Here is a 10,033-nt window from a genome sequence, read left to right as displayed (position 1 = left end):
GCGCTCAGAGGGCACGGACGTCGCGGAAATTCCCAAATATTTTTGAGCTAAGTTGTATAGTTTGGGATAAACTACTTTCATATCAGCCCATTGTTTTAAAGGGTCGATGGAAAGTGGTAAAACATGGGTAGATAGGTAGCGACCTACTTCGTCATCGTTTATTGTAGATCTTGTTTTTTTGGTCTGCTTCCCTGCATGCGTCCACTTCTTATAATCACTCCAAAGATTGTTTGCTGAATCTATGGAAGTATCACTCTCATTCTCACTGGAGAGAGAATTAGAAATTATGCATGTTTGAGGTGTTTCCTGATGATTTAAGAGTTTTGAAGCAAATTTTGCACTTCACCTCGTCGTTGCGTATTCTGGTGAAATACTGCCAAACACTGCTGTGGCTTGGTGGCATTCTTTTAAAGAAATATATTTCAATAAACTGCATAGAGTAATTGCTTTATTACTTACTTTAACTATAAATCCAATTGACTTCGATAATAATTCACTGTTTTAACCTTTTTTAATGATTCAACTCAAACTCAGTCTCAAATTTTGCGCAAATTGGCTGGCGAGCTTGACTTGATCCCGCGTATTTTTCTTTACTCGATATGGCTCTAGAGATACTCGATAAGTAAAAATATCGAAACCAAAACATCGAGTAAAAAGTATCGGTATCATCGCCCCAATGTATCCGATACCGAAAATATCGATACTTTTTTCGTGTCCCTAGCTGCAGCTCTTAACATATTATTGTCACCAGAACGCAAGTACAAAGAAAAACTCCCGCCTTGGACAAGAAACAGTCACTCTATACTGTTAGAACTGTCGGAATTTAAAAAAGACAATACCCCAGACGAAGTCTACAGGAAAAGTTTCAACAAAATCAGAAACGTACACATGGACTTTCCTCTACACGGACGCTTCCAAACTGCACCACATAACTGCCTTCAGTGTTGTCACTGAAGAAAATAAAATATTAAAATCAGCAGTCACACCTTGGCACACTTCGATTTTCACAGCAGAAGCAGAAGCGATCCACTGTGCGATTGAAATAGCCCAAAAAGACACAAAAACTAAATTTGTCATCTGCACAGACTCTCTCTCCACCTTACTAGCTGTCAAAAACCCAAACACCTATCAACCCAAAATAACAAAAATTAGGGACAAACTTAATTCGAATCAAAAAAGAATTAAGCTACTTTGGACACCTGGACATGTTAGGATAAAAGGAAATGAGCTAGCAGACACAGCAGCTAAAATGGCTACATATTATATAAAAATTATAAAATCATTAACATAACAACCAAGGAAACACTTAAAACAATCTGGAATGACTACACTCACTTCTACAAAACGATAAACACTGCAAGAGAACCTACACATTTTCCAACTAAAACAGATAGGAAACACGTAATAAAATATACAAGATTCAGACTAGGACACACAAAACTGACTCACGAATACATATTTAATAAAACACCTGCTCCCACCTGCCCATTTTGCAGCGACACCTTAACAACAAAACACCTACAACTCCAATGCCGATACGTAATGAATATCTGCAAATCCTTTAATTCTCCCACTCTCAATACCCTTATCTTAGAACCTAATAAAACAAATATAGAAAATTTTATAAAAATTATAAATAAACTCAAAATAGAGCTATAATGTATATAATGTAAATATATATGTATATACATATATATAAATAAGTATCGAATGTAAATAATGTATATAATATAAATAATTTATGGAATGTAAATAATGCCTGAAGGCCGTTGTCGCTCTGGCTTAACACATTGTTATTTAGAATTAATTCTTGATAACAATAAATAAATAAATAAATAAATAAGCAAAAGTCCAAGGTACTGGTGGCACACTCGGTTTATATGGATGTCACACTCTCTGGGCCCCGCAGAATGTTCAGGCACGAACATAAGGATTTGATTGGTGATCATTTCGTCAAGAATATTAACAATTATCAAATTTGTATTTGTCCTGTATATTATTAAGATTTTCACAGACAGCAATTCACACACTTGGCCCCCCCGCAGAATGTTCAGGCATGAACATATGAATATACGATGATCGTATAATGCCTCCGACGCACTCAGCGGCTAGCAGGTAGTGCGCTGTGAAAAAATAAGGGCCACATGTACGGACTGCAAAAAAGACAAATGAAGACCAACCCTTGCAACCCCAGAGTCAGATTACGAAGGAGACGAGCGCTGAGCCTTACAAACTCAGCGATAGGATAACAATAGCTAATAGACCAACGCGGAGTCTTACACACTCAGCGATAAGATAAGAATATGTAATAGCCCAATGCTGAGCCTTACACACTCAGCAATAGATACATTAGATTTAAGGGTTGAAATTAAACGTGAGTCTGGGTATATAAACCCAGGCTCAGAATAATAAAGATCAATACGAAACTAAACACCATCATAGTCAAGTGTATTCATTCAATGGATAATAAATTTATATTGGATAAATATCATTATATTTGGCAATTTATATTGGATAAATCTCATTATATTGGACAATTAATATTGGATGAATATCATTATAATGGACATATGCACCTTGATCTGCGGAACGCAAACACTTAGACGGGGAAGAGTTAAGACTATCGACAATCTAAGGAGGCTGGAGAGTCCAGTCAGACATTCAAGGGGAGAACCCAATCAGTAGAACTGATAGTTTATATTCGGACTAGAGAGAGTTTAGATCTATTGTTACTAAATTATATAAAATATATTATTTCATTGAACACACACAGCGTCCCCAATCACTAGTGCTCTAGTGTGAGAGAGCCCACCGACACTAAAAACATCCACATGCTCCTGTCTTGCCGTAGAGCTTGCCATTAAAAGCATCAGCAACAAGAAAGAAAGCTCTAGTCGAGACTGCTCGACTACGAGATCCCCAGAACCTTATAAGCAACTGATATTTCAATAATTAGCAAACACGCACGCACACACACGCACATACGCATACAAACAAACACACGCACACACACACACATACAAATAAACACACGCACACACACACGCATACAAACAAACACACGCACACACACACTCACATATACAGGGCACTGCGCTTGGGTTGCGCTGCAGTGTTGGCAATATTATGAGAACTTATTTGTTGAATAATTTAATTTCTAGACGTACGATCGTAATGAAACTTTCAGAACGTAATCATAATGTTAAAATGTATGTGCGTACTGAAGCACAAGTCTCTAGTATTTGATATACGACTTTTACAAAGATGAGGGTGAGGGGGTGGATTTAAGGGTGGGGGGTAAATTTTAACAAAAACCGAAATTGTATAAAATAAATATTTATATACATTTTGAATTTGGAGACTCTAGCTTGAAAGATGTAGGAGTGATCTTCGATAACATTTTTTATCGATAAAAATATATCGGAATGAGTTATCTTTTTTTAGTGATAAACTCGATATGCGCGATATATACGGACATTAAAAAAAAAGTTGAAGTCTCTAGCTCTTATATCTTCTGAGATCGACGCGTTCATACATACGGACGGACGGACGGACGGACGGACGGACGGACGGCCGGACAGACAGACAGACAGACAGACGGACGGACAGACAGACGGACAGGGCCAAATCGACTCAGCTTATCGCCCTGATCAAGAATATATATACTTTGTGGAGTCTGCCACGCCTCCTTCTGCCTGTTACATACTTTTAACAAAACCATTATACCCTGATTTCCCATTTTCAATGGGTTCAGGGTATAAAAACATATTAATAACAAGTAAGAAAGCTCTAGTCGAGACTGCTCGACTACGAGATCTCCTGAACCCTACAAGCAACTGATATTTTTAAATGTATTCGTATGCCGAAGCACAAGTCTCTAGTATTTGATATACGACTTTTACAAAGATGAGGTTAAGGGGTGATTTAGGGGTGGGGGTAAATTTTAACAAAAACCGAAATTGTATAAAATGCGTCTTAATATATATTTAAAATTTGGACACTGTAGCTTTAAAGATGTGGGAGATATAAATTTTTTAATGGTTTTCGAAAAGGTTTTTTATCGATAAAAAAAATATCGGATTGAGTTATCTTTTTTATACCCTGAACCCATTGAAAATGGGAAATCATAACAAGTATAACAAGTGCGAAGGCTCTAGTCGAGGCTGCTCTACTAGGATATACCCTGAACCCTCCAAGCTGATATTCTTATCATTCTGCACTTCTTTTAGGCACGCACACATACATAAATATGCATTTATCCTAACGCGTCTGCGCTCTGCTAACTGCGCAGTAAGCAGTGACTGCGCTTGGGCTGTGCTGCAGTGTGGGCAATAGTATGAGAATTTACTTGATGAATAACATCTTTTGTAGACATACACACTTAATGAAATTTTCAGAGCGTAATCATATGGTCAAATGTGTGTACATTCCAAAGTACTTGAAATAAGTTTTTTACAAATTCGGGGCGAAGGGGGCGTAGTATCCAAAATTTATTGATTACAAAATGTTTGTTTTCATCATATGTATATACACAGTAAATCTGAAGTCTCCACGTTTAATAGTATTCCAATGAGGCTCAAAAAAAAAAACAATATCAATTTTTCGATGATTCTCGATAAAAAGGTTATTGGATGAGTTATCGAAAAAAAAAGCAAACTCGTACTGCGTATGGTATACACGAGTATGAACACAAAATTTCAGCTCTCTAGCTCTTATATCTTCTGAGATCTTGGCGTTCATACGGACAGACGGACGGACAGGGCTATATCGACTCAGCCCGTTGTGCTGATCAAGAATATATATACTTTGTGGGGTCTGCCACGCCTCCTTCTGCCTGTTACATACTTTTTCACAAAAACATTATTCCCTGATTTCCCATTTTCAATGGGTTCAGGGAATAAAAAGGCATCAATAAATTGTTTAACATAACAACCAAGGAAAACACTTTAAACAATCTGTAATGACACACACATTCTACAAAACTATCAACCCTGGCAGAAAACCTACACATTTTCAAACTAAAACAGATAGGAAACAAACACATAATAAACAAGTAAGAAAACTCTAGTCGAGAGCGCTCGACTAGATACTACCCTGAACCAAACTAATAGAAAAGCACATTTAGTATGGTTCAAATTTCAATTTCGATGTATTTAAAAATATAAATGAAATATAAAACTCATTTAATTAAATATATAAAAATTTTGAAACAATTAAAAAAAAGAATTACGACTCGCTCTAGGTTTGGACCCGAAACCTAGTGATCAAGCGCCGCGCTCTCTACCTTGACGCCACCCTTCTGTTCTGTTTTTTAATGTCAAAACCACTAACCAGAGAACACATAGACCGGACACGTAGTGCAAAGCGTTTTGCACACTTATTTTCAAGCATTGGTTCCCAGACCGTTCGTATTTGCTCGGCTCCTCACTTTTTAGGCTTGTGCTACTAAAATATGGGAACACAAAATCATTTCTCTTCATGCGCTCGACCGAGATGGTCGATTGTTAAACAAAAGATCCCTCTATGCTAAATGTTGCCCTTGCTCTCTCTCTCTCTCTCGATGCTCTCTGCTCTCTCAAATGTGAATATGTGTGTATGCATGTGAGCACAAGCAGCAGCTCTGAGCTGCCAGCTCATGAAAATTGAAATTTCTTCACAGCAAGAACCCATGCCTTCCCTTCTGTGTGAAGAGTATACCGAACTTATCATATGTATGTATGTATTTATGTAAGTAGCTGATTAACTAAAGTGACAAGTGCATATGCCAATTCTTTGTGGCACTGTGACCGTCGAATAACTCATACTGTATGTGTATGTGTGTAGTATAGTTACTGGCGGATAACTCGCGCTTATATTTAAGCACCTGGATTTAATTTTAATGATCCTGGGTTGTCTATCAGAAGGAATTAAAAAAAAAAAAGTTTAGTGCCTTATTTGGCTCAGTATACAAATGGGATGCGATTTTCGATCCTTTGTACCTGTTCATATAGTTACATACATATACAGGTGAATGCCAATAAAAAAAAAAAACTTCTAAAAAGAATTGGCATATGCACTTGTCACTTTAGTTAATCAGCTACTTACATAAATACATACATACATATGTATGTATAAGCACGCCTCTTCATTTCGAACCCAAAATCATTCAGACAATTCTTAGTTGAGGTAGGCAGCCAATGTTCTCGTCCCATGCGTACACACATGCACACCAATGTTCACGTCCCATGCATACACACAGGCACATACACACACGCACATGTAAAAGCACATAGGCATACAAATGCTTCTACAAGTGATATCCCATAATTGTTCGATTCAGATCCCATTCATACACACACAATCAAATGTATATACATACATACATACATATGTATGTGAGCACTTCACAAGATCAACCAAATGCAAATGCTGGGACTTAAAATTGCTACTAGCAGCAAGAGCTTCGCACACAGGCATACAAATGCTCATAGTACATGTAGCAAGGGAGAGTGTGTGCGTGCAGGCTCGTCGCGAAAGCATTTTCACTATGAGCACCAACGCTTTCATACCCTTTCCACAAATAAAATCGAAAGCACATATACATATTTTGCACGAGCTTGGCAAACGGTTTGATAAGTTCGGTATACTCTTCACACAGAAGGGAAGGCATGGGTTCTTGCTGCGAAGAAATTTCAATTTTCATGAGCTGGCAGCTCAGAGCTGCTGCTTGTGCTCACATGCATACACACATATTCACATTTGAGAGAGCAGAGAGCATCAGTGCTGCCAACTTTTTACCAGAATAAAAAGCTGTTTTTAGATGGAAGAAACGAAAAAAAAAGCTGAAAATTTTTACAAAAAAGCCTAAAAAAAAGCGGTTTTTATGGTTTAATTGTTTTTTTTTTTTTTTTTTTTTTAATTCACAAGATTTTCAGCATGCTATCTAATTCTTCGCGACTAGCATCGGTTTCAGAATCGTACGACCTGTTAGTACCTATCATGCGAAGATAATTTGAAGGAACTTTGTATTCATAGCAGCATTTGCCCAGTCTTCGCAAACCATATCTGTGTGTTATATTAAATAAAAAAGTAATATACATATATATCGGTATCATCTTTTCACTCTCAATAATATATAACCTTATGCTAAGAATACTGTTTATTGTGCTTAGGCTCATTGAGTTCCTTAACTTAGACTTTACCAAGTTAAGCTGGCTAAATACGCGTTCCACCTGCGCGTTGGACCATGGTAATGAAAACATTTGCAGGGCAACAGCTGCCAAGTCAAGGAATCTGCGGTTGCCGCCAGAATCCTTGTAATTGGAGACTTCATTCCAAAATTTGGAGCTGTCATTAACGTTTTCCCACTTATTTAGATTAATATCATAGTACCGCCGCTCAATGTCGGCTATTCTGTCTACTTGGAGGTGTTCCAACAATTCTGTAATTCCTTTTTTTTTAGTTGACAGAATTTTATCAACGGAAAAAACGTCAATGTTTTTTAAGATTTTAAAATTGTCGGGGAGCCTGCAGATAAAATCAAAATTATTTAACGGTCGGTAGAAGAATCAGAAAAATTGGTTACCTCTGCTTTAGCTGCTTGATAAGTTCAATAACAAAAGAAGAGCAGCGAGCACGAATTTCTTTTTCGAGGCCTGCATCGATATTTAAAGACTTGATTTTCTTTTCAAAATCATACCCTTTGTACATATCGGATTCTACATGCTCTTCAAAGTTTTCTATTTCCAATACGTCAATTTCCTTGATAGGTGGAACAATTAAATTTTTTAACGATTTAATGGCAATTCTGTGGCATTTGTTTTATTGCTTTGAAAGCACTTGTTTACTTTCTGCATGTCGGACAGAATTGGTTTTAAAAAAATTAAATATAATTTATTAATTTGGTCATTATATAATTCATAGAGAATTTGCGACTTGTAGCATTTTTCTTTTGTCGCGGCCAATTCGAAATGCAATTTGAGCTCGTCCTATTAGTCCAAAATGCGTGTTACAGCTAACTCAATGGATAGCCATCTGGTGTCGCTCACAGTATTTTAAATGGAGCCTTCGGATATATCAGATTTATCGAAAATGGTAGATTTAAATACCAAACTTTTCTTACAAGTGGCAACCGCGATGCTACATGTTTTCAGTATTAAAAAAAATCGAAGTATTAAAAAAAATCGAAAAAAGCCTAATTCATTTTCAAAAAAGCCAGAATTCCCGCTTCCCGCAATTCTTAAATATTTCCCGCAATTTGTTTTCGGAAAAAGCCAGATTTGACGGGAAAAAAGCTGAATTGGCAGCAGTGGAGAGCATCGAGAGAGAGAGAGAGAGAGCAAGGGCAACATTTAGCATAGAGGGATCTTTTGTTTAACAATCGACCATCTCGGTCGAGCGCATGAAGAGAAATGATTTTGTGTTCCCATATTTTAGTAGCACAAGCCTAAAAAGTGAGGAGCCGAGCAAATACGAACGGTCTGGGAACCAATGCTTGAAAATAAGTGTGCAAAACGCTTTGCACTACGTGTCCGGTCTATGTGTTCTCTGGTTAGTGTCAATTTTTTTTTTTTTTTTTTTTTTTTTTTTTAACATTTTTATTAGGAAGCGCCAGAGCATCTTTTTGCCCTATAATCTCCCTTGAAACAAAATTTACATCACAGGTTTAACATTTACTACTAAATTTAAACATATATATTTAGGTAAGTTAATTACTATTAGCGATGAGGTTTTCGAACTGTCGTCTTTTTAATCGACGAATGGGTTTCGAATTTGGCAGCTTTCTTGCCAGCCGGTTGGCGTGGGACTTGAGGCGGTCATTATACCGGCTTGAATGAAATGAGATCTGTTCTTCCACTGAATCCATTTTGAGATCTCTATGCAGGTTAGTGTCAAAACTGAAATAGATTCACTAATGCAACGCCATCTAGCAGAACTAAACGAAACTAACTGCTGATGTGATTCTAAGAATGTGCTGGAAGATGTTTGAATGCATGTGTGCACACGTATAGGAAAACTGCTGTTGCTGCAGCACGTGCGTTTGTTAATTGGCCAAACATTTTGTTATTTTTTAACGTCGATTGACTAAACCGAATTTAATGAAACTTTCAGCATATGATCTACATATTCTATTGAATATTTGGCATTTAAAAAAAAACATGTCAAATCATTCACAATTAGCTATACTAGCATCTGACCTTCACTGGGGATTCTGGTGAATTTGGAGCCGGTATCCAAAATATAACAAAAACCGAAATTGTATAAAATGCATTGGAATATATTTTTTAAATTTGGAGACTATAGCTCTAAAAATGTAGGAGATATAAATTTATAACCTATTGCGCTTGGGTTGCGCTGCAGTGTTGGCAATATTATGAGAACTTATTTGTTGAATAATTTCATTTCTAGACGTACGATCGTAATGAAACTTTCAGAACGTAATCATGATGTTTAAATGAATGTGTATATCGAAGCACAAGTCTCTAGTATTTGATATACGACTTTTACAAAGATGAGGGTGAGGGGGTGGATTTAAGGGTGGGGGTAAATTTTAACAAAAACCGAAATTGTATAAAATACATCTTAATATACATTTTAAATTTGGAGACTCTAGCTTAAAAGATGTAGGAGATATAATTTTTTAAGTGATCTTCGATAAGGTTTTTTATCGATAAAAAAGTATCGGAATGAGTTATCGTTTTTTAGTGATAAACTCGATATGCGCGTGATATATACGGACATTTAAAAAAAAAGTTGAAGTCTCTAGCTCTTATATCTGCTGAAATCGACGCGTTCAAACATACGGACAGACGGACGGACGGACGGACAGACAGACGGACAGGGCTAAATCGACTCAGCTCGTCGCCCTGATCAAGAATATATATACTTTGTGGGATCTGCCACGCCTCCTTCTGCCTGTTACATACATTTTAACAAAACCATTATACCCTGATTTCCCATTTTCAATGGGTTCACGGTATAAAAAGTAAGAAGGCTCTAGTCGAGACTGCTCGACTAAGGGATACCCTGAACCCTCCATTCTGCATTTCTTTTA

The 10,033-nt window shown here is 36.9% G+C and overlaps 1 long non-coding RNA gene across 1 annotated transcript; it reads right to left on the bottom strand.

Moving 5' to 3' along the window:
• Positions 1–6,858: 6,858 nt before the first annotated feature.
• Positions 6,859–7,961, bottom strand: LOC149090824 (uncharacterized). Its single transcript, XR_016197378.1, has 3 exons — positions 7,565–7,961; positions 7,120–7,506; positions 6,859–7,044 (listed from the first exon to the last, which is right to left on the bottom strand). It is a non-coding gene; the product is annotated as an uncharacterized LOC149090824 (long non-coding RNA).
• Between the last annotated feature and the right edge of the window lie 2,072 nt (positions 7,962–10,033).

The sequence above is a fragment of the Drosophila navojoa genome, chromosome X (genome assembly GCF_054131105.1).
Source record: "Drosophila navojoa isolate 15081-1374.11 chromosome X, UAZ_NAV_1.0, whole genome shotgun sequence".
In the NCBI taxonomy this organism is placed as follows: Eukaryota; Metazoa; Arthropoda; class Insecta; order Diptera; family Drosophilidae; genus Drosophila; species Drosophila navojoa.
The sequence above is the reverse complement of the archived record's forward strand: the minus strand, read 5'-3'. Positions and strand labels throughout refer to the sequence as shown.